The following is a 27,282-nucleotide window of genomic DNA, read 5'->3' as shown; positions in this document are numbered from 1 at the left end:
TCATTTAAACAAAACGAAACCATGTACATTAGCGCACACTTATGCTAAAATGGTTGTATTATTTTAGATATTCAAAAGCTTAATTACATGTACCTATGGTCATTAATTATGTAGAAATTTTAAGACATTTTTCAGATAATGTTTACTACAAATTCACCTTTTACAGTATGATTGCAATGATTACATGTCATCCATCACGGTAAGGAGTAAGGCACCAGATGTCCACAATCAGAAGATTTATAAGCTTCTATGAAAGTTTGTTTGTTTTGTTTGTTGGGGTGTAACGTCCGAGCAGCAATATTTCAGCTATATTCAGACGATGAAAATGAATTTAGTGATAAAATGAACATAAAATGATGATGAAATGAAAAAGGGATAGGACACAAGGACAATGGGGTCGACAAACTTTGATTGCCACTGGAAAAAGGGAGAGGTGGGTAGGGTCGGGCAATTTAGCCTCCTGTGGCGGAGCCCTATGGTTTCTACTCCGGGAGAATACCACAGTAGGGTTCTTTAACGTGCGAGGAACTTGGCATCTTTCCCAACACGATGCACCACTATGGATTGCGGTCAGGTTTTCCGTATTATAGCCTGACAACCCCAGCATGTGACACGCCATTCCACCACCTGGGGCACACATCCCAGTTGTCTGTGGGCAGAGCGCCCTAGCCCCCGGCTTGGGTTCTGAACACTATTTAGTCCCCTTTTACGACAAGCTGAGCGCTGCAGCAGGCCTATTCTTTTGACACCCGAACCTGCACGGGGCCTTCTATGAAAGAGTCAGAAATATGTTACATACTATTTAAACTGTACTTTGGAGAACATGTATAAAACTTTTAACATTTATATGGAGTAATTATCCTTGACATAGCATTAGCGAAAGGAGATTCTTCCCAAAGGAAAGAGATACATGTCATTATGGAAATAGAATCAACTCATCTTGTCTTTGACCAAAAATCAATCGACCGTAGCGGTCAGATGTTCTGAATCAATTGCAACTGTAACAAAAAACCTGACAGACATTTTGTGATGTCTTCAATCAGGGTTAGTGCCCTGCAAATTATATTTACTTTAAATTGTGAATAATAAATAATCGTGATCCAATAGAGGTTCAATGCTAATTGCAGTCTTTTAGTATGCCTAATAATACAACAAAGAAACAAAATCGGTCATTTGAATAGCTTATGTCTGCACTTCTACAAATGGTCTGAAAACATTAAAATTTCTTCTTTACCAGACGCTTATTTTTATTTGTTTTTGCCACACTGATTTCTACAACCACCATTGCGGTCATTTTTTTCTGAGGACCAATGTCGTCGGATATTGTCTTGAAGATTGGGATATACCATTGTTCTGTTGTTTTCATTGTTTTAACAAAAGAAATCCTCACCGATATTTTTCAACATGTCATTCGTAGATACTTGACTTATGCCACTACTCCGACTAATCTTAAGTCATCTACTTTTCTTAGTTAAAGAGGTCAACACTTTTGAAATACTAGGACAATTTGAGAATTTTTATTCCAGAAGTGAAACGTATCAAGCAGTTTTTGTCGGGTCTTATTAACCACCCTTTACACAATGAAGCGTATTTTTAAACAAAACAGCAAAAACAAAGTTCTATCAAATATAGTTTTTCAACATAATGAATTATAAACACATTTTTAAATGATTATACGAATGTAATATTTGACAAAGCGTACTAGTTATTTTTGATTGGACACAATATGGGATAGATTATATAGGATTACGTGAAATTTCACATTTACAAGGAACATGCATCTTAACCACTGCTATTAACCTTTTTGTTAACAAATTAAAAATGTTTCTTAGTTTATTTATGACAATGAATTAAGTGTTCATTCAAGGGGCACCTGATTACAAAAGAATACATTTGTAATATTAAGTAATTGGTATCTAAACTTTTTTTTACCGACAAACATGCACAAGTTAAATACAACTAATTAGAACAGTTGGCTTATACTGGAGTACATGCATAACCATATTTTCGTTTGTATGGGGTAACCGTGTAAAGCAAGGTGTTAGCTCAAGGAGATTCACAAAGGAAAGGGATTCCATTGTAGAGCGTATGTCTGTAGCCCCTCAAAAGTTGTGACACCATTAAAAGTTATTCTATAGCTAAAACTTCTGTCTTATTTTTTATTGCACACTGATCTATTGATCCAAAGATTTGTTTCAAAAACCATAGCGATCATCTTTCTGAGGACCACTGATGGTCAAATCGTCAACGACATTTCTCCTTTTTATCAATATTTTATTCAAAGATACTAGACATATGACATATTAACGCAAACTAATCACAAATCTACTATTCTTAGTATTAAAGGTCGTCAATTTTGAAATACTCTGATGATTGCTTAATATTTTGAGGTGTGACGTTCCAAACATATTTTGCCGGGTCTTATAATCACCCTTAACACAATAAAATAAATTTTCAAAATACAAATTTATGAAATACTTTTTTACAAACTTGCAACCTGAGCAAAACAAACCAAACAGCAGAAATAGTACATACAGTTTTTATCAGTTATGAGAGTGTTATATTTTACACTGCGAACTAGTTATTATTTTTACTGGTCACACAATATGGGAAAGATTAAAAAGAAGTACCTGAAATTTCGCATTTGTAAGATAAACATATTTTGAAATATTGCTTTTGACCTTTTTGTTTACTAATAAAAAATATTTATTGATTATTTGTGACTCTATTTATGAGTTCATATAAGAGGCATCTGATCACACAATTTATACAATTTTCAACATTAAATGATTGGTACTATCGTACTTAAATCTTGTGTTGCAGATCAACATTAACCAGTTTATTAATACAACTAATGAAAGAGTTATAACTAGCAATAAAATATCATCAGAAAAATCTCATTTTTTCTTTCCGTTTTACAATTATCAACAGCAACATACTGTCATGAAACAGTGAAAGCACAAAACAAATTGAACTATTTTGAAAATTTCATCCTCAAAACATGTGTACAACAGTTTCAAATCTGAAAATAGAACGACTTTCTGAAATTGATTTTTAAAAAGCTGTATCATATTTTGGTGCAGTTAACTTCGTTATTTCAAGGTTTTTGAAGGATAATTTAAAAAAAAAAAAACATTGATATATATGTGTAAGACCCAGAAGTGCAATAGGAAAGCCGACGAGCAATGGTAGCGGTGGTCTACGATAGTCAACGTTGAAGAACGCCCTGGCATAACGTATGAGTTTGATATGAACACTCCATATGCAAGTGCTGAACGGATGTTACACAAAGTTTTTTTTATCTCAACTCGCAAAAGTCATTTCAAAGGAGTGTGCAGTTGAGGGTAATACTTGTATGTAGTGTTAATGGAAAGTCTACTGTACAATATGATTGCAATGATTGCATGCAAAAATCTGTTTAAAAGCACATACCGTTTTGATAATTTTTTTTTTATATTTTTTTGGGTATTTTTTTTTTCCTTTGTATGTTATTATAATAAAATAGAAAATGTGAATGCAAATTTATCTGATGAAAAGAATAAAGCTCCAGATTATTGTTAAATTTATACCAAGAAAAAGTACATTATCTTACTGTTAATTGGTTTTTAGGTCATATAGAGGGGGGGGCTCCTGGTCTTGAAATATTTTGATAAACTAATTTTGATTGAACAAATATAACATTTTCGTTCAAAAGATGATATACATGTAGTCTTTCTTCTTGACTAAGACTTTGTATTCTACGTTTGGTCAATTTATACATCGAACGATAATAAAAAGTAACAAATACATTTACAGACCATGGTTTTTTAACATGTTATTAAAAATGTATGTTGAATTGCGTTCTACAATTTCCAATACAATCGCTTAGTTTTCTGCTGCTTTGTTGTATAACAATAATACTAAAATAGAAATAATTATCAGAAAGAAGGAATAGCATTTATTTATTTTTCGAATACCCATATTGATTTTTGTCAAAATATTTCGCTAAAGATTTATAGAGAAGGACATGTCGTTTTGAACTTTTATTTTTTAATTTATGTTAATCATTGTCATTTTTTGTATCAATGAAATGTAATTACCAAGAAAAAGGACACCAAATTACTGTTAATTTGTCAAATACTTCACGCATGGCTTAAATCAATACAGACAATATATCATGCCCAACTCGATAATAATATTGCAAGTTTTAATATTTTTAACAATTATTTTAGGCTATTTGTTTAACTAAAATTTTTCCCACCCATACAATCTGCAGAAATATCTAATTCTTGGGAAATTTGACTAAAATTGATGTGTCAAATCATCACACATGCTACCATTTTTGACACATTTAACATTTTAAAGAATGATAATAGACAATTAAGGATATTCTAAAGGTTTTTACTCATTCAATTTGCAAAAACAAATCTCATTTTCAATACTTTGGTCTAAAATATATGTATTACAACCATCAATATAATAATGATAATGACAATTTCAACATGTTTACAATAATTTTAGACTAATAGGTATATTAAAAGTTAGTCCGCAATTCTTCTGACCCTGCAACATCCTCTTTTTTATTTGGATATTTATATGTCGGGTTGGGGTCAGAACAATGTGCGTAAAAAAGTTGAAGACCCTGCGGTACCGCGGAATGTCGCCCTTCACGCGCTTCTAACGAATTTCAGGTTGAAATAGTGTTGGTAATGCATACCTAGTTCGATTCGGGATTCATTTTTCTTTATGCTGATGTAATTTTTATCGGCTTTGTGTTATCAAATCTCGGGAAAAAAGTTTGAAACAACCTTAAACAAGGGTCAGCAGCCATTTACTTTCGATTTCCAACTTTGTGTGACGCGAGCGAGATTTGGTCGTATGCAAATGAGATTCCGTCATGCACATATGGTCACGTGAGATTAACAAACACCGCCTACTATGTGTGTACTGGAACAGCATATTATGAAAACAACCGGTTGGATTTAATTTACAATAGCTTCTTGATCCTGCTACAATACTTTCGGTTGAAATGTTGATTATTTAGATGTGTAAAATATTACATGTGGCACCCCAGCCTTATAATGCCATATGTAATATTTTACACCTTATAATGCCATATGGCCCTGGATGTTCCAATAATAGGCTGCAGCAGCGCTAAGTTTGTCGTAAAAGGCGACTAAATAGTGTTCAGAAACCTAGGCAGGTGATTTTGACAATTGAATACTAGTGTGGTTCTTTTTACTACATGTTAGTCCCAACAAGTTACTATAGATGAGGGCATACATTCCAAATTATACTCTTTGGTCACAATAAAAGATGTCTGCATGTATTCATAGGTCTGGGTCTAAATTATTATATTTATACGACCCCATATATTGTTCACTCGGATTTGTTTTCTGGAGACACTTGTGTGACGCGAGCGAGATTTGGTCGTATGCAAATGAGATTCCGTCATGCACATATGGTCACTTGAGATTAACAAACACCGCCTACTATGTGTGTACTGGAACAGCATATTATGAAAACAACCGGTTGGATTTAATTTACAATAGCTTCTTGATCCTGCTACAATACTTTCGGTTGAAATGTTGATTATTTAGATGTGTAAAATATTACATGTGGCACCCCAGCCTTATAATGCCATATGTAATATTTTACACCTTATAATGCCATATGGCCCTGGATGTTCCAATAATAGGCTGCAGCAGCGCTAAGTTTGTCGTAAAAGGCGACTAAATAGTGTTCAGAAACCTAGGCAGGTGATTTTGACAATTGAATACTAGTGTGGTTCTTTTTACTACATGTTAGTCCCAACAAGTTACTATAGATGAGGGCATACATTCCAAATTATACTCTTTGGTCACAATAAAAGATGTCTGCATGTATTCATAGGTCTGGGTCTAAATTATTATATTTATACGACCCCATATATTGTTCACTCGGATTTGTTTTCTGGAGACACTTGTGTGACGCGAGCGAGATTTGGTCGTATGCAAATGAGATTCCGTCATGCACATATGGTCACGTGAGATTAACAAACACCGCCTACTATGTGTGTACTGGAACAGCATATTATGAAAACAACCGGTTGGATTTAATTTACAATAGCTTCTTGATCCTGCTACAATACTCTCGGTTGAAATGTTGATTATTTAGATGTGTAAAATATTACATGTGGCACCCCAGCCTTATAATGCCATATGTAATATTTTACACCTTATAATGCCATATGGCCCCGGATGTTCGAATAATAGGCTGCAGCAGCGCTAAGTTTGTCGTAAAAGGCGATTAAATAGTGTTCAGAAACCTAGGCAGATGATTTTGACAATTGAATACTAGTGTGGTTCTTTTTACTACATGTTAGTCCCAACAAGTTACTATAGATGAGGGCATACATTCCAAATTATACTCTTTGGTCACAATAAAAGATGTTTGCATGTATTCATAGGTCTGGGTCTAAATTATTATATTTATACGACCCCATATATTGTTCACTCGGATTTGTTTTCTGGAGACACTTGTTTTTTTGTGAAAATTTGAATATAAATTGGTTTATTTTTTAAATTTTAAAACAAGGTTGCAAACTACAACAGTATTATTGGTATAGATTTTGGGGGTTAGAATTAGGGGCATAAATGGGTCCTTAAACAAGAAATTCATTGAATTTAACAATACAACTCTAATAAATGTATAGCAATGCATATGATTTTTTTGTAGAGGTCCATGCCTACATGTTTCAATCAGATTTTAGATTTTTCCAATGGTTTTTGAGGTACAATTTTGAAACTTTTTTCTAATAAATGCCATATGAAATTCAAGCCTAAATACAACAGTTTTAAAAAGTATGCCTACCAAATTAACCCTATTTTTTGAGATAATGAAGTACAAAGTGACCTCTGAATGCACTCTTAAGCATACTTTCATACTTATATTGAATTTCAAGATATTGTGCAATATTGTGTCCAAAGGATTTGTTGTGTCCATAATGAGCTGTAGGTCTCTATGTTAAGTGTGTCAATAGCTAATATTGTGTCCACACTTGCAGAGTTTAATTGTCTGTGGTCGTATCATGCTGCATTTTGCAATGCCTTTATTTTAAATTGGACACCTTCTTGTATTGCTCTTTCAATTCGTTAATTGCTGAGGAGTTTTCTTCACTTTATTATGTTAGCGCGAAAGTGATAACATTCACATTAGTTAATTAAAAGTTTATTTAGGATTTTCTTCAGTACCTATATGTTTCGACAAAATGTTGCACTTGTCTCTATTACTATGTGCATGCATGATAAATAAAACAAGTTTATAAACTAATAAATTTAATTCCATATTCCAGTGATAGTATTCTAGTAGGATTTCAGACAAGAGAGTTTTGTTTCACAAGCACAATTTTTTAGTTTTAATTCAGAAGCAACCAAATTCAATATTTCATTTTGAAACAAGAGGCTCACAGGAGCCTGAATCGCTCACCTGGTTGAATTTTGCCTTTCAAAGGCAATAAATTTTGTTCAAGAAATTTTCCAACAATTTTGAATCAAGAAGTCTTTGGTAGGGCTTATCATTAGGATCATTTCAACAATTGAAAGTCTATTTTAAACTATCATAGTGTTCTATTTTTAGTAACGGCGGCCATGTCTTTCGAAGAATCCAAAATCCCCACACCAGTTTTATGCAAGATACCCCAAGGAATATTGATACCAAGTTTATATCTAATCAAGTTTGATTCTAATCAGTCAAGTAGATTCAGAGGAGAAGAGTTTGTGTAATTGCTAACGACGATGACAACGGACGCCAAGTGATGGCAATAGCTCACCTGGCCTCTGGCTAGGTGAGCTAAAAACTGCCTTTTTTAGTAATTGAGAAAATATAGAATCATTATTATTCTACTTTTCAATGGAGAAGTGAAAAATTATTTTCATGTATTTGGATCATTTTAAAAGATCCCTTTCCCCTTGCTTTAAAATGGTCAATGTTTCAGAGATTGAACAAAGACAGAGTGATAAAACAAAAGACATGGTCCATTTCAAACTGAGAACAAAAATATCAAGATTATTGTTTAACTAAATGACAAAAACATATTCCAACCAATTCATCTTGGATTATGCCTTCAACAATTTCATAGAAGAAATCATATGGCTCCTTAGTTTCTGCACCTGTTCCCTGATAAGATAACATGTATGTCAGTTGGGGAATAAAAAGGATGGTGTGTTAGGTACTAGGATTGCGCTTATGGAACCAAAAAATATAAAGACCTCAGCCACCATTTTGATGGTGTCGCTTTTTTCGCAAAAAATGCATGATGTCGCATAATTTGGTTCAATTTTCGAGAAAAATTTCGGGAACTGAATAGAACAAGGGGTATGAATAATGAAAAATCAAGTCTAACTTACTAAAACTTCTATTAAAAGTCACATTGAAATATGGGTCATCAAATTCACGACGATCTCTTTCGTTTTCCACTTCGATTCCAAATCTATCAAGTGTCCCAATTCAGAATCATCGACTCCATGTTGTTACAGTACACAAGCTTTTTTTAGACACACAAAGTAGGCGGTGTTTTTTTATCTCACGTGACCATCTGTGCAGGAAGGAATCTCATTTGAATAGGACCGAAAAGTTGGAAATTGAATGTAAATGGCTGCAGACCCTGGGTTAAAGCTTTCAATCGTCTTTTTACCGAAATATGATGACAAAAAACCGATAAACCGTACATCACCATGAAGAAAAATGAATCCCGAAACGAACTAGGTATGCATCAGCTACACGATTTCAACCTGAAAGTCGTTGAAAGCGTGTGAAGGGCGATACTCCGTGGTACCAACTTTTTGTATGGCACATCGTTCTGATCCCAACCCGACAAGTCAATATCCAAATAAAAAGAGGAGGGTTGCAGGGTCAGAGGAAATCTAATTATAAGTGTTCGTACACATACGCTGTCCAAACATATGTCATTTTGAAGATTTTGTACTGAAATATGAGTGCCGCAACCACAAACCCGATAATAATATTACCAGTTTTAATATGTTTAACAATAATTTTGGACCATTTTTTAAATTTAAATTGTTCCCACCCATATAATTTGTAGAAATATGTCATTTTTGAGAAATTTAATTGAAATTAATGTGTCAATGCCACACACATAATTTTTTTGGACAAATTTAACATTTTAAACAATAGAGTAAGACCATTAAGGATATTTTAAATGTAAGCACTCATTCAATTTGCAAAAAAGCAAAAAAAAATAATATCTCAATTACAAGAACTTGATCTGAAAAACATGTATTACAACCATCAACACAATAATGATATAGACATATTCAACATTAGTTTTAGTGTCATTTTGAAGATTTTTGACTAAAATTATAATTGCTCCCACCCTTATAACACGCAGAAATATGTCAGTTTTGAGCAAATTGATTGAAATAATTGTATCACAGCCATACATATAATGCTTATTTTGACAATTTTAACGTTTTTAACAATTATAAAAGACCATTGAGGTAATCTTAATTGTTCGCGCTCATATAATCTGCAAAAAATGTGTCATTTTGAAAAATTTGGTCTGAAATATATATTTGACAGCCATTCACATAATAATGATATAGACAATTTTAACATTTTTTACAATCGTTTTAAACTAATAGGTATATTTAAAGTGTTTGCACACTTACACTTTGCAACAAATATATCATTTTGAAGATTTTTGACTGAAATATGAGGGCCGCAACCACCAACCGGATAATAATATTGCCAGTTTTAATATTTTTTACAATAACTCATGACTATTTTTTGAATTAAAGTTGTTCGCACACCACTTACAATCTGTACAAATATGCCATTCTTGAGATATTTGACAGACAAATAATACTTTTTATGATCATTTTAATATTTTAAACAGTGATATAAGAAATTTATTGATATTTTAAGCACTCATTCAATTTGCCAAAAGAAATATCCCATTTTCAAAAATTTTGTCTGAAATATATATATCAAAGCCATCAACTTAATAATGGTATAGACAATTTTAACATTGTTTACCATAATTTTAGACTAATAGCTACATTAAAAGTGCAAAAATATGTCATTTTGAAGATTTTTGACTGACATAAGAGTGTCACAACCACTAACCGAATAATGATATAGCCAGTTTTAATATTTTAACAATAATTTGGAACCATTATTTCAGTTACAATTTTTCGCACCCTGACAATCTGCATAAATTTGATTGAAATTAATGTGTCACAGTCACACATATGATTTTTATTTTGACAATATTAACATTTTAAACAATTTTTTAAGACCATAAAGTGTTGGCACTGATTTAATTCGAAAAAAAAATAACTCATTTTCAAGAATTTGGTTCGAAATATATGTATAATTACAATCAACAAAAACCTTATCTGGACAATTTTTAACATTCTTAAGAATAATTTTAGAAATCATATTCATTCACTATTTATACATATATCAATAGTTTTTAGAATATTTAGCATGATTATTTCTCATGCAACTCCAAGTGGCGATATTACATGTAAACTATGCAAATATCGCGTGATTTCGTTACTTCTCGAAATCGCCGGCGAAATTCTAAAATCAATATTGATTGCACATAGCTTTTTGGTTCCTAATGCATGATATGTGTTTGATAAAACAATCACATAACATTTTTTTTTCTTTTCGGAATGGGGAAAGGCATTTGACAACATGAAATAAGTCGATGCAATGGACAAATGAGCAATGCGGAATTTGGCTTTAGGGAATAGAGTATGGGGCAATGGGGGATAGGGCAATGGGGGATAGGGCAATGGGGGATAGGGCAATGGGAATGGGGCTATGGGGTATGGAATATGGGGCAATGGGGGATTGGGCAATGGGGTTTGGGGCAAGTGGGAAGTTTATCCCATACAGGGATTGTATGATGACTTTAATTTCAATCTATAACAAAGTTGGTCATGTGTTAGGTAGATGAATTAAAAACCTTAACGGGAGACAAATTAGCCCTTACCAATAGGAATATAACATAATCGGTATTAATGTGTCTTTGTCGGGTGAATTTTCTTGGTAAATTTTTTTGAGATAGAGGATGTTATCCAAATAAATTTCATCTATACCTTTTTCATGACACGACAAAGGAAGAAATGATTGTTTTTCTTCACCTTGACCTTTTGGACAAACTGGTTTAATGAGTCTGTGTGAAATAAATATCCAAAATGATGGCCAAGCGTATGTATAATGATGAAGTATGTTCGGAAACAGGAGTGCCCATACTTGTTTTGTGTAGAGTGAGAGGTAAAGAACAGATATTAGTTTGAATAAGATGGTACAAGACGTTTATGTATGAAAGAAAGAAGACCTTCTTGCATCTTAGGTGATGTATTATGGCGATGGCCATAACTCGTTATCCGTCTTGAATTTTGGTCATATAGATACATCACATTTATGTTATTGTTATATTGGCTTGAAAGGTTTCCTTTACGTTTGATGTTGTCATTGTACCCGAAAAGGTATGACAGTATCTTGTCACCGTATCCAGTATTCCACTTTATTCACGAGCGTCGTTAAGAACAAATACATTTATTACATAATTTCTCTTGCAAACAGTACTTTTAATTACGAAAAACTTTTGATATGGTTATGTCTTCTTCCTTCGATTTCTACATTATGTACTTTTGTAATACATTTTGTTAACACGTCTATATCAGATGTTCTTGCAGACATTTAATCTAATGAATTAACTGATGGGATACGCATTAAATATCTTAAGTTAGGCTTTTCTTAAATGAAAAAAAACATATATTTTTCTCATTTTCTTGTTAGAAGGTATATTATTCACTCATTCATTTGTTCAAGGACACTGCATACTGAAGTTGGTCAAATTTTCTTAAATTGTACAATTTGATTGCAATAATTGCATGGCAACCATCAATGTTTAGATCCAAAACCAATATATCTTTTCTAGGGCGTCATTATTAGAGATAACGTTAGTATATTTGTAAGACATGGAAGTGCAACGGGGTGCGATGAGCGCGCTGCTCTGCGATGGTCGACTCTGAAGTGCGTTGGATATTTAACGCAAATGCACGGAAGTTGGTTGGTATACTTCATTCAACGTCGCCACTACATTTGACGTTCATAAGCGCGTACAATGTTATAGAGAAAACTATTGAACTGAAAGGAAAGTCGTGGAAGTAGCTAGTATATTGGTTTGTGTATAAACAAACGTAACATGCATCATTACTAATGTTTTTTTATTAAACAGGTTTTGAAATATGCAATTTTCTACTCTTAATTACTCTGCACATTTTATTGATTTATATATTGCACTAAAGTGCGTTGTAAAGGAGATGCATGTTATTGCATCCATTGCTTATGCTCGCAATTTCAAAGATATTTTTAATGTACTAAATGTATTATGTAAATGACTACTATGAGTCTGTGGGTACTTTTCACATAATAATGAAATACTGAGTAAATAATTATACCAAAAGCGGAAAAAATCACGTTAGATGCTCATGCTGGTACACAACGCCGTTTTCCATATATGGAAGAAAAGTCGCCCCTACGATAATCGTCAAAATGTGAAATAAGCACACTTCTCAGGAAGTTTAAGCTGAAAACTCCCATGAAACTTGAAAGTGTTTATATATTTTCTTTCTACTTCTAAAGTGGAATTCCCCAAAAAGTGTGTGTTTAATATAAAATTAAAATCGCCAGAAGACATCGATGTAGACATTAGTAAGATAATTATAGCAATTTATGATTCAGGTCTTTTACGTAAAAGAAAAATTCACTTGAAGCACCTTTACTATCCTGCTGATTTGAATTTGATTTGAATTTATTTTATTGCATATTTTAACAGCAAAAGGATCGCAAAAATTATATCAACTTAATAAATCATCTTCAGAACATATTTATGTACACTGGTCACACATTCGATTATTTAGATTACATGGAATTTCCATGGGATCGAAACAATGGAGATTTATATATACAAGCAATTATTTTGATGTCATGTATATAGTAACGATGTTCGTACGAAAAATATTTTTTGGGTGGTGCAGGGTGGTGCCTTTGATGACCGAAGTGGACTTAGATAAGGGGACCATTGAGTAATGAAGGGCACTTTTGGACCCTTTGACCGCGGAAGGATGCTCTTAAAATTTGGGGACGGAGACAAGCCCTAAGAAACCCCATTTTAAGTGTCCATATTAGTGTCATTTCAAAGTATGGTGTTTATTCATACTTTTTTTTTCGTGGTTTGTTTTCTAACCCTCCTCAGCCCCCTTTAGTTTAAATTTGAGCCAGCCAAGTAGGACTGTTTATTATTTGTCTTTTTTTGCATGCCACTTACATTTAATTGTCTGCCTCGTGTTATGAAACAATATCGGGTTATCCACTGTCAAAGTTTTTTGCTTTATATTTGATGTTATTTTTTTGTATTGGCATGAAAGGTCTCCTAGTGTTGTCGTTGCACCTAAGGGATAATGTAGCATCCTAGTCCGCGTATTCAGTTTTCCACTTGTATCCCGTATTTATTCATTCCCTGCCATAGATTGTACTAAGGACAGCACTGTTCGCTGGATGGCATTTAAGCGATTTAATACTAATTACATGCATAAGTCTTTTTTACCCACGAATGCTCCGACTTATTGAAGTGTGATATATATTGTATATCTAGAAACCGCATGTTTCCTATTCATATCGCCTGTAGATATCAATGATATTGCAGTGTTTGCATTATTTTCCCCTTTATTCATTAGCGTCGTTAAGAAAAGAACGAATAATTTATTTTAGAATCTCTCTTTTGGGATTATTCTTGCAAACAGTACCATTCATCACGAAAAATTTTAAATCTGTTTAAATTTTCTGTCATCGATTTCTGCCTTATGTACTGTTGTAATACATTTTAGTAACATTCGTAAAAAATTATATATGTGTATTTGTTTCGTCAATTAAGAACTTTTTTGACACTCATTATACATATTAAATATTAGTTCTAAATACTCTAATAAAATGAAGATACCATCTTTAATATTTACCCTCTGACTTCGTTTTATTCCTTAGTCTTTGAATTTCATATTGGAAAGAAGGTAATGTCATTTCTTTTCAATATTAATGTTAAAATATGGTGTTTTATTTAGCAACTGTTATTGCAGAATATCAATCGATATATTCTTTTTTTTTGTAATTAATAAAGACGATCGCAGGACAGTTAAAGTTGTTTCATGCTATTTTACCAAAAAAAAAAACATATATTTTTATTGAAATTGACTAAAAGTGTTAGCATACGTTTTTCATAATTTTTTTTATTTAACAGGTTTCAAAATCAGCGGTATTTCTAAGTTCGATTTTTCCTTGTGAATCATTTCACAGAACTTGTAAATCGCAACCAAATGTGTTAAAAATTTGACTAGAATATTTGTATTAATGTATTTGTCCTGAATTGTAATTAAAAAAGGAATGAAGTTTTGCCAAGAAATTCCTATAAAAATTTTGCTGTGTGGTAAAATTTATTTAGTCTCTCAAAGTTGGCGTCAGATTGATTTATGTTGATATGTCTCATGATGTTTTCCCAGATAGATAGATTTCTTATTCTATTTCTATTCTAATTATCGGATATTGATATGTATAGATTCAGAATCTCAGTGTGAAGATTTGAAATATACCAATATATTTTTTTCTTAGAAAAAATACATGTTCATTGATCCGTTGGGATCTATTTCGCAAACAGAACCGGAGAAAAAATGAAATGATCGTATCCTTTGAAGTTGCGATATGTTCAAACAAACTTAAGTTCGACTAATTCTTCTTCTACTATAAGAACAGTATTGGCCATTAAATTGTGAAAATAAAGAATAAACGTGTGATACAGAAGTTAATAGAACTGCAAAATCATCAAACATTGGACATTGTACTAGTAAATCATTATCTCTTACTCCTATTATACATGAAATGAATAAGATATTTCATTTAAATCCAGCTAAATATTCGAACTTGATAATACTTTGACGCTAACTTTTTTTTGTTCAGAGATATTAATGGCTGGCCAGTTTAAAAATTATTAATAATCTGTTTTGCCTGTAGTTTCAATTTTTTTTGCTGATATAATTGCAGGTGTCTGAAGTATCAAATGTTTATTCATTCTATTAATTTCACTGTCCAGTGCTTAACGTAATTAATTTTGTTACTATTGAAGCCGGGTAATTAGTGAATAGCAATGGTGAGTTCAATGTGTATTGGGTGGAGTTATTCAATTGTAATCGAGGTATCTAGACACTAAATTGTCGGTTAAGTCCATATCGGCACATCTTTTCCTAATCGTATTTGAAATATTAATTATATTAAGGTTTAAATGTGGACGTTAAAACAGATTGAGAAACATCTGGGAGCGACGAAAGGGTTTTTAAAATTTATGACAAAAAGGAGAATATATCCAAAAAAAATCGACTTCACAAAGACTAGACATACAAGTATTAGGGAACTAGCTAATCGATACGAAAATGAAAAATTGCGGGATAAATTACGTGTCATTAAATAAATGGAAGTAATTGTTTTAATGAATATAAAACGCGGCATGAAGTTGCAAATGTTCGTAAAATCATATGAAATAGAGCGAATCGAAAGTAAACTTTCAGAGACAGAAAATGAATGCCAGGGCCATTTGTTAAGAAACATGAAGTGGTAAATCAAGATCATCAAATGAATCCAATCGATCATTAAGGGAAGGCATGAGTCAATTGATGTAATGAGTTGAGATATTAGTCAAGGAATGAAGTCTCAACTGTAGTATTTTCCATTGATAAATAAACTTACGAGCCTTGGAAAGCGCCATTAACTTTATGTGCGGATTAGGCACTAGCGAGATCAGCAGTATTTTTCGGGCGATGCGTTGAAAGTAAAAAGTATTACGAACTACAAAAGAAATAACAAAGGTTGAAATTCGGCAAAGGTAAAACATGAATCCTTTGAGTCATCTCGTGAATGAATTCTTCATGAAGCAGAATTCCAAACTATTTCCGCAAAAGAGATTCGTGGATTGGAAAGGTTTGATATCATGGAAAATATAACTAGCGCAAAGGGAACATTCGTTGGTACTGCAGAATCGGACAGAAATAAGCTGACTTTTCAAAAGCAAAAATAAAAAGTCCGTATTGAAAACCATGGTGTTATAAACAGTAGCTTGTCTGATGAAAAAGGTAGTCAATTCTAAAAGTGAAAAGACTGTGTCTGGGCGATGATCGGTTCGGAGAGAAGTACTCAAGGGGTAGAAATTGAAGAATCAGAGGATGTAAAGAATTATACAAGCGGAGAAGTAGCAGCTTAGATCACAGTGTTCATGTTATAAATTCAAAAAACAAATAATAAAAAAATAAAAAAATAAAATAACAGTTGGAATAGAAAAAAGTTAACCAAGGGACATTAAGAAATGTAACAGTAATATTGGAAAAAAAACGACAATCGACGACCAAATAGTGAACTCTAAACGTGATGACGTCGAAACTAAACATGATTTATTTGATGTCAAAATTATTTATGTTCATTAATTTGAACGTAGCAGCGGAGTTAGCATTCAAGGCCGTTTACAAACTTTGACAGTAAATATTTTAAGTAGCTGTCTTTGTAAGAATCAAGAAACATCTGAAAAATGTGATACACCCCAGAAATGCTAATATCATAAAATATAATATTTAAAAAAAATAGTAATATCCGATTAGTAACATTCCAATCGCTATCGTTTGTGATTTTGATAATTTTAGTGAGAGATAAATGCTTCGTAATTCTCTGAATTATCATATGATTGTAATTAACTCAACAGAAAAAAAAGAGCAATCATGAGGTATTGTCTAGGGCGCTGGACTTTCTGTACGTTTACATATATTCCTTGTATCAATTGGTCCAATGGAGCAGTGTAGAGAATAGAGTCGTCACATTCTGAGACGTTGATATATATATATAGCCTAGCTGGCCGAGTGGTCTAGGGCGCTGGACTTTGTGCAGGCGGTGTTGCCTTAGATGTCACAGAAGTACGAGTTTGACTTTGAAGTTAAAGGTTGTGGTCAACTGACTCCTGCTATTGTACATGACACTTCTCTCTGAGGGGATACCAACATTCCAAATATTTGAAGTCTAGGTCAAAAGACAAAAAAAGTAATGGTCGGTACAAATTTTGTATGAAAAGCGTGTCCAAATTTGGTATGTTATTTGACCATAAAGTCAAATTCAAATATCAAACACTCTAATATGTGACGACTCGACTTACGAAAATATAACCTCATACCAAATATCAGGTGTCTAAGTAAAGAGACAGACAAATTATGACCCACACAAAATTTTGTATGATATTTGGCCGAAATTTTATATGCCATTTGACCTTGGAATCAAATGTCAAGGTAAAAAATTATCCTATCTAGAACATTATACCTTAATGTGATTTACTTACATGCTAAATATCAGATGTCTTGGTAAAAAGACAAAAAAAACATTATTGCCGAGACAAAGTTTAGTATAGTATTTTGCCAAATTATGTAATTTGATCTTGGGGTCAGATGTCAAGGTCATCTACATAAAACATTTCTCTGCCTTGGTGTGATTACCGCATTATGCCAAAATGTGTATGAGATTTGAGGTTAAAGGTCAAGGTTATATGAACCCCAACTCTGGTCTGCGACACCCTGCTCTGAGAGGATATACCAACATACCAAATATTAGAAGTCTATGTCAATAGACTTAAATGTCCATGAGGTTTCCCATTTATTATAATTTTATATGTACATACATTTAAAGAGGATTCCTAGTGCTCATTGAAATTCTGCGTAATACAATTTGTTCATTAAACTGCATTGTTTGAAAATTATTAAAATATGTTAATAAAGACAGAAATTTGATTTTGTAAACCGTCGTATAAAGAGCTTGCCCATTCCTTTTGCAGGCAAATGAGTCTTCTAGGAGAGTGTGAGGGTGCAAAAAGTTTTGAAAGTGTAATCAAGGGAACCAAGGTTATAGCGGTAATCAAAAGAATGTAATTCAGGATTGAAATGCTAAGAGCCTCCAATTGAAAAAAGAACGAATGGATAAATCCATACTTTGAATTCTGGAGCTTATGATTGGAATTGGAAACAAACTGAACAAAACTTTACCAACCTCATTTTTAACCAATCTTATATTCAATAATACAAATGTGCATTATGGTTTTTTGTTTGAAATTTATATATTGCGTATATACACATACATGTATAAGGTACAGTTACATATATATGTGCATGTATGTCTGCAAGTAAAACTGTCCAATGGTATTGCATAAATGTACATGTATGTCATGTTAACGAAATAAAAAATGAATCTCCTTTCCCGGTGAGATATTGGAATGATATTTTAATTCTAAATAAGTTAAGTTGGTTGTCAGTTAAGATACACGTTGTACAACATATACATGTAAATCCAAAACTGCTATATTTCTATAATCCATTCTTAAGAAATTATCTTCCATTTGAAGGATACAAATGCTATTGTTAAAATTTCATTGTCAGTTTTATGGGTGTGTCATATATTATTATAGTGCTTTTATTTGGAAAATATTCTTAATGATGATGAATGCTTTTGAGCTTGTGTTAGATAAATACATTAATGAATGATTACTTTTTTATGCCGGCAGAATAATTGGGTATTCAATGTTTGACCCCCTCCCCAGCGTATGTTTTCCTAATATATGTCAGTACATAGGAGTCAAGGGAAAAATAGTTTGCATTTTTTGTTTAATATGGGGTCCTACGCAATGCTCTATAAAATAAAGTTTGTCTTTTTTTTTTATCACAGAATTGAAAACTAAATTTATAGTTGATATGCATTAAATGTTGAAAAATAAAGTTTGTCTTTTTTTTTAATCACGACTACTGAATTATCATATGATTTGATTTCCTTGTAAGTCTTACATAAACCAATTAATGGATGTATTTTAAGCTTAAGAACAGAACAAAATAGAGCAATCATGATGTATGTGGTTAGCTTTTATCAAAGTTTTTGGGACATATAAAAGAAATTAAAGATTAGTTCAAAAATACTTTCACAATGTATAAATACTTTCTTAGCATTGTATATATTCCCGCTTAACATTATGGTTACTCCTTTTTTCATGATTTTTGTCAGTAGGAAAGTGAGTAATTTCACTCATCCTCAATATTAGAAAAAAATATGTTTTTTTTGCGACTATTAAAACGGATTATCGACTGATCATATTTTTGTTATAACTGGGAAGATGATCACATATAAAGAGTAATCAAGAGAACCAAGGTTATTGCGGTTATCAAAAAAATGTAATCTAGGGACAAAGACCAGACATGGAAAAAAGACATACACAACAAAGAACAAAAAATAACTAAAATCAAACATACAAAATAACAAAAGCAAATGAGCAACTCTGACTTTACTAAAAACTGGGAGCATGGACGAGGTGCACCGGTAAGGTAAGCGTCCTCTGCTTTTCTAGAAACACCCGCCGAGTTGCTAATAAAAAGTCCAGTCCGAGATAGACAAACGAGGAAAGGAAAACTATGACCCGTTGAATAAATCAGTTTTCATGGTGCAGATGGATACACCATAACGATCCACGAGTTCATGATGACGACCATAAAATTTCTGTAGGAATGACTTCAATCTTATAGCAACATAACCCAGTTCCAGAAGTCTATTTTTTAGAGTTCTAGCGGGACACAAAAAGTATGTGTAGTTTCGGCAAGCTCTGACATCACGTTTTAAGTAAAGTTTAGTCAATAGTTTTCCTTTACCATCGATTTCTAATTGTAGGTCAAGATATGAGGCTGATTTCACAGTGTTTGTAGTATCCTTTTTCTCGAGTTATTTGGGATAGATGCGACGTATCAAATTCCGGAAATTATGAGAATTTAAAGACGATACGTCATCTATATAGCGGAAACTGAGATTAAAGGATCTAGTCAAACGGTATTCCTTTTTTCGGATCAGATAAGCTATAAAGTTAGCCTCATAAAATTGAAGGAATAGGTCAGTATATACAGGATCACAATTTTTTCCCACTGGAATGCCGACCGTTTGTTGAAAAACACCTCCACCACAGATGACAAATATGTTGTCGATTAAAACTTCCAGCATTTTGGAAACATTTTCCTCTGTTTATTTGAAAGATGATTTGGAATTATTTCTTACAAAGTATGAGGAATCTGTACCAACAACTTTATATTTGTATCTAGGTGTACCAACTTTTTTTGGAAAAACTAAGATGTGTAATATTTTTAAGTCGGGATTTTAACTGAGCATGCGAAATAGAAGTATACAGTTTTGAAAAATCATAGGCTTTACTACTATTATATTCAGATAATAGTCTTGAACTGATTGTCTCCAAAAGATCTTTCGAATTTGTCAGGATCCACATTGAATTAATACCACTACGGGAGTAACAAGTGTTGTGGTAGGACTGCAGACCCTCTTTGACAGTTGTGAGTATAGAAGTTAAAAGTTTTGAAAGTGGTTAGGTGGTACATTTTGCAGATCCAGCTATGAAACCTTGTTTGTGTTTGTAAAACACATTTTATCGGTAACTAAGTATACGAGAAACTCAAGGTATCCTATGGTAACGTAACGCTAAAGATTTGTGAAAAAGCACATGTCGTTTTGAAAATTTATTTGTATTTTTTGGTAGTCATTGTCCTTAGTCTGTATGCATGGAATGTAATTATAATCAAATAGAAAATTTGAATACGAATTTATCTGATGGAAACAATAAAGCTCTTGATTATCATCAAATTTATATCCACAAAAGTACATCAGCTAATTGTTAATTGGTTATATGGTTTAATTAATGGAAAAATGATGGGGGCTCCTGTTCAATAATTATTTGATTTGTACTTCGTAGATTTTTTTAATTATTATTCTTTCACTTTTTTAACGTTACTAATTTTCACATTTGACGGTTGACTAGTTCATGTTAAAACTTATATTATTTAAAAACAACGTCTCCTTTTTCTCAAAGTAACCCTTATCTCTCTACAAATTAATGAAATTTCTTAACACAATCTATTTTGATTGAACAAATAAAACAGAAAAAGGTTTTTTCTTATTATTAAAAAGAGGATATACATGTAATCATTCACCATAACTTAGGCTATCATTTTCTACGTTTTGTATAACAAATATATTTACAGATCATGGTTATTTAACATGATATTACAAATTCATATTGAATTGAAGTTTTCTACGATTTTCGAATACAGTCATTTTGCTTCCTGGTGCTTTGTTTTTTAAGAACAATACTAAAGTACAAGTTATGATCATAAAGTAGGAATATCATTTATTTATTTTTCGAATACCCATATTGATATTTGTCAAAGTGTTTGGCTAATTTAATATCAATATTGTATATTGAATCGTATAGATCTTTGATTTTTTGAAAAGTCATAATATATAATAGGTAACAAAATAGTAATATGTCATTGTACGAAATATATTACTTTGACGTTAAATCCTTTCTATACGTTTTTTATCATACAGTAAAACTGTACCATCTGGCTCTAGAAACACTGAAAAAGAAAAGAAGAATGTATTGGTATTTAAGTAGGAGATTTTGTCTTTTAAGTAACAGTAACAAATCAGACAGGAGGTCATTTATGCAGGTCAAAAACTCATCGAACTCACTTCTATGTCTTCTTTAGAAACAGTTACTGTACTAATCACATACCCGTCTCAGTTATTGTTGAATTATTGCCCTTTTTGAGATAAAATATCGATATTGTACATAAAATCGACATTTTGCTAGAATTATCTTTCGTGATTTGATTTATTTTAATGGGCGATTAATGCACGAATTTCGCATGACAATACATGTCTAAATGCAGACATGATTATTGTTATTTAAGAATTAATCACGTCTGGACCGAAACAGCATCGTTTGTTCGGTGGGTTTTCTTGAATCACCTTTGGCAGTCAGTGAATTTAATATAAACTGATACATAATGCCTATCACAAACTGAGAAAAAAATGTTAGGTTGACTTGTATACAGTATGATACTATACACATATTTAAGGTGTCTTGTGATAAAATTAAAAAAAAATAAAAACAAAAACAGCACAACATTTGCAAACAAATTAATTCAACAGAAGAAAACAAATTGATTTGCGTCGTTATTCCTTGTTAATATAATTTACATTTTATCTACATTAAATGTTTAAAAATACATTTTTCCTTTTTATCACTTAATCGTAGTGTAGCTTCAAATAATAAACATTACGTGCCCTCTAAGATAAACTGTTTGATTACAAAAACGGATTTTGTACCCTGCGATCCTCAAAAAAAAAAAAAAAAAAAAAAAAAAAAAAAAAACAGGAAAATACTTCGCGAATGTTACAACAAAAATATACCTAAAAATTATCTCAAAATACCATTGTTAAGGATGATCTTTTGTGTCTGACATTATACTGATATATGTTGATATAAAGCAATCCTATTTTATTTAAATAGGGGCACAGAATTCCACAATTGTACAAGATTGTCTGTAGTTGCACTGTTCAATAAAATTTGTTAGTGTTATATGTTTTTTTTTGTAGGACTTTACCTCTTTGTTAAAAGAGGTGTATTTTCCATGGGTCAAGTCATGCCGTTTTTGTGTGGATATTTATATGCGTAAATAGATTATTTAAAAGGTATGAAATAATCATTTAAACAAAACGGAACCATGGACATTAGCACACACTTATGCTGAGAAAGGTTGTTTTATTTTAGATATTCAAAAGCTTAATTACATGTACCTATGGTCATTAATTTTGTAGAAATTTTAAGAGATTTTTCTTCTTTACCAGACGCTTAACTTTACTTGTTTATGCCACACTGATTTGTTACAACCACCATTGCGGTCATTTTTCTGAGGACAAATGTCGTCGGATATTCTCGTGAAGATTGGGATATACTATTTTTGTGTCTGTTGTTTTCATTGTTTTAACAAAAGAAATCCTCACCGACATTCCTCTTTTTTCAACATGGTATTCGTAGATACTTGACTTATGACACTACTCCGACTAATCTCAAATCATCGACTATTCCTAGTTAAAGAGGTCAACACTTTTGAAATACTAGGACAATTTGAGTATTTTTATTCCAGAAGTGAAATGTATCAAACAGTTTTTGTCGGGTCTTATAAACCACCATTTACACAATGAAGCGTTTTTTTTTAAATAAACCATCAAAAACAAAGTTCTATCAAATATAGTTTTGAACATAATGAGTTATAAACACATTATTTTTGATTGATCACAATATAGGATAGAATATATAGGATTACGTGAAATTTCACATTTACACCGAACATGTATCTTAACCACTGCTATTAACCTTTTTGTTAACAAATTAAAAATCTTTCTTAGTTTATTTATGACAATAAATTAAGAGTTCATTCAAGGGGCACCTGATTACACAAGAATAAATTTGTAATATTAAATAATTAGTACCTAAAATTTTTGTTACCGACAAACATTCACAAGTTAAATACAACTAATTAGAACAGTTGGCTTATACTGGAGTACGTGCATAACAATTTTTTTCGTTTATATGGGGTAACTGTGTAAAGCAAAGTGTTAGCTCAAGGAGATTCGCAAAGGAAAGGGATGCCATTGTAAAGCGTATGTCTATAGCTCCTCAAATGTTATGACACCATTAAAAATTATTCTATAGCTAAAGTTTCTGTCTTATTTTTTTTATTGCACACTGATCTATTGACAAAGATTTGTTTCAATAACCATAGCGATCATCTTTCCGAGGACCACTGATAGTCAAATCGTCAACGACATTTATTCTTTTTATCAATATTTTATTCGAAGATACTAGACATATGACATACCTACGCAAACTAATCACAAATCTACTATTCTTAGTATAAAAGGCCGTCAATTTTGAAATACTCTGATGATTGCTATAATATTTTGAGGTGTGACGTTCCAAACATATTTTGCCGGGTCTTATAAACCACCCTTAACACAATAAAACGTATAATAAAATAAAATTTCAAAATACAAATTATATCAAATATTTTATTTTACAAACTTGCAAACTAAGCAAAACAAACCAAACATAAGAAATAGTACATACAGTTTTATCAGTTATGAGAGTGTAATATTTTACACTGCGTACTAGTTATTATTTTTACTGGTCACACAATATCGGATATTCTCGTGAAGAATGGGTTATACTATTTTTGTTTCTGTTGTTTCCATTGTTTTAATAAAAGAAATCCTCACCGACATTCCTCTTTTTTTAACACGGTATTCGTAGATACTTGACTTATGACACTACTCCGACTAATCTCAAATCATCGACTATTCTTAGTTAAAGAGGTCAACACTTTTGAAATACTAGGACAATTTGAATATTTTTATTCCAGAAGTGAAATGTTTCAAACAGTTTCTGTCGGGTCTTATAAACCACCATTTACACAATGAAGCGTTTTTTTTTTAAATAAACCATCAAAAACAAAGTTCTATCAAATATAGTTTTGAACATAATGAATTATAAACACACTAAATGATTGTAAGAATGTAATATTTGACAAAGCGTACTAGTTATTTTTGATTGGTCACAATATGGGATAGAATATATAGGATTACGTGAAATTTCACATTTACACCGAACATGTATCTTAACCACTGCTATTAACCTTTTTGTTAACAAATTAAAAATCTTTCTTAGTTTATTTATGGCAATAAATTAAGAGTTCATTCAAGGGGCACCTGATTACACAAGAATAAATTTGTAATATTAAATAATTGGCACCTAAACATGTTGTTACCGATAAACATTCACGAGTTTAATATAACTAATGAGAACAGTTGGCTTATACTGGAGTACGTGCATAACCATATTTTCGTTTATATGGGATAACTGTGTAAAGCAAGGTGTTAGCTCAAGGAGATTCACAAAGGAAAGAGATTCCACTGTAAAGCATATGTCTATAGCTTCTCAAATGTTGTGACACCATTAAAATTATTCTATAGCTAAAACTTCTGTCTTATTTTTTTTTATTGCACACTGATCTATTGACAAAGATTTGTTTCAATAACCATAGCGATCATCTTTCTGAGGACCATTGATGGTCAAATCGTCAGCGACATTTCTCCTTTTTATCAATATTTTATTCGAAGATACTAGACATACCTAGGCAAACTAATCTCAAATCTACTATTCTTAGTATAAAAGGTCGTCAATTTTGAAATACTCTGATGATTGCTATAATATTTTAAGTGTGACGTTCCAAACATATTTTGCCGGGTCTTATAAACCACCCTTAACACAATAAAACGTATAATAAAATAAAATTTCAAAATACAAATTCTATCAAATGCTTTTTTACAAACTTGCAAACTAAGCAAAACATACCAAACATAAGAAATAGTACATAAAGTTTTATCAGTTATGAGAGTGTAATATTTTACACTGCGTACTAGTTATTATTTTTACTGGTCACACAATATGGGAAAGATTAAAAAGAAGTACGTGAAATTTCGCATTTATAAGATAAACATATTTTGAAACATTGCTTTTGACCTTTATGTTTACTAATAAAAATATTTATTGATTATTTGTGACTCTATTTATGAGTTCATATAAGAGGCATCTGATCACACAATTTATTCAATTTTCAACATAAAATGATTAGTACTTTCGTACTTAAATCTTGTGTTGCAGATCAACATTAACCAGTTTATTAATACAACTAATGAAAGAGTTATAACTAGCAATAAAATATCATCAGAAAAAATGTTTTTCTTTCCGTTTTACAATTATCAACTGAGAGTAGCAGCTTTATGTAACCCATAATTCTTATTTTGAAAAACACAAATACCATAGACTTAAAATTTCCCGCATTCGTATTTTTATAATAGGATGGAAATGAGAAAGAAAACAGCAACATACTATCATGAAACAGTGAAAGTACAAAATTCATCCTCAAAACATCTGTACAACAGTTTCAAATCTGAAAATAGAACGACTTTCTGAAATTGATTTTCAAAAAGCTGTATCATATTTTGGCGCTGTTAACTTCGTTATTTGAAGGTTTTTGAAGGATAATTTAAAAAAAAAACCACTTGATATATATGTGTAAGACCCAGAAGTGCAATGGGAAAGCCGACGAGCAATGGTTGCGGTGGTCTAAGATAGTCAACGTTGCAGAACGCTATGGCATAACGTCTGAGTTGGATGTGAACACTCCATATGCAAGTGCTGAACGGATGTTACACAAAGTTTTTATCTCAACTCGCAAAAGTCATTTCAAAGGAGTGTGTAGTTGAGGGGTAATACTTGTATGTAGTGTTAATGGAAAGTCTACTGTACAATATGATTGCAATGACTGCATGCAAATATCTGTTAAAAGCACATGCCGTTTTGATAATTATTTTTTTATATTTTTTTGGTATTTATTTTTCTTTGTGTGTTATTATAATAAAATGGAAGATTTGAATGCGAATTTATCTGATGAAAAGAATAAAGCTCCAGATTATTGTTAAATGTATACCAAGAAAAAGTACATTATCTTACAGTTAATTGGTTGTAAGGTCATATAGAGGGGCGGGGCTCCTGTTCTTGAATTATTTTGATAAACCAATTTTGATTGAACAAATATAACATTTTCGTTCAAGAGATGATACACATATAGTCTTTCTTCTTTACTTAAACTTTTGTATTCTACGTTTGGTCAATTTATACATCGAACGATAATAAAAAGTAACAAATACATTTACAGACCGTGGTTTTTTAACATGGTATTACAAATGTATGTTGAATTGAGTTCTACGATTTTCCAATACAATCGCTTAGTTTTCTGCCGCTTTGTTGTATAACAATAATACTAAAATACAAATAATTATCAGAAAGAAAGAATAGCATTATTTATTTTTCGAATACCTATATTGATTTTTGTCAAAATATTTCGCTAAAGATTTATAGAGTAGGACATGTCGTTTTGAACTTTTATTTTTAATTTATGTTAATCATTGTCATTGTTTGTATCAATGAAATGTAATTACCAAGAAAAAGTACACCAACTTACTGTTAATTTGTCAAATACTTCATGCATGGCTTAAATCAGTACAGACAATATATCATGCCCAACTCGATAATAAAATTGCAAGTTTTAATATTTTTAACAATTATTTTAGGCTATTTTTTCTAACTAAAATTTTTCGCACCCATACAATCTGCATAAATATGTAATTCTTGGGAAATTTGACTAAAATTGATGTTTCAAATCATCACACATGCTACTTTTTTTTGACACATTTAACATTTTAAAC

The 27,282-nt window shown here is 31.7% G+C and overlaps 1 pseudogene across 1 annotated transcript in view; it reads right to left on the bottom strand.

Moving 5' to 3' along the window:
* The window catches only part of LOC148596926 (uncharacterized), a 119,469-nt pseudogene that overhangs the window by 44,869 nt on the left and 47,318 nt on the right, over nucleotides 1–27,282 (bottom strand). The window contains exons 8-9 of the transcript XR_015919036.1: nucleotides 21,507–21,524; nucleotides 15,790–15,888 (exon numbers count right to left, since the gene is read on the bottom strand). The product of XR_015919036.1 is annotated as an uncharacterized LOC148596926 (transcript). The remainder of the gene's footprint in view (nucleotides 1–15,789; nucleotides 15,889–21,506; nucleotides 21,525–27,282) is intronic.

This window comes from Perna viridis, chromosome 15 (genome assembly GCF_037379345.1).
Source record: "Perna viridis isolate PV_CMFRI_1.1 ecotype Kerala chromosome 15, ASM3737934v1, whole genome shotgun sequence".
In the NCBI taxonomy this organism is placed as follows: domain Eukaryota; kingdom Metazoa; phylum Mollusca; class Bivalvia; order Mytilida; family Mytilidae; genus Perna; species Perna viridis.
This window is presented reverse-complemented; position numbering and strand designations above follow the sequence as displayed.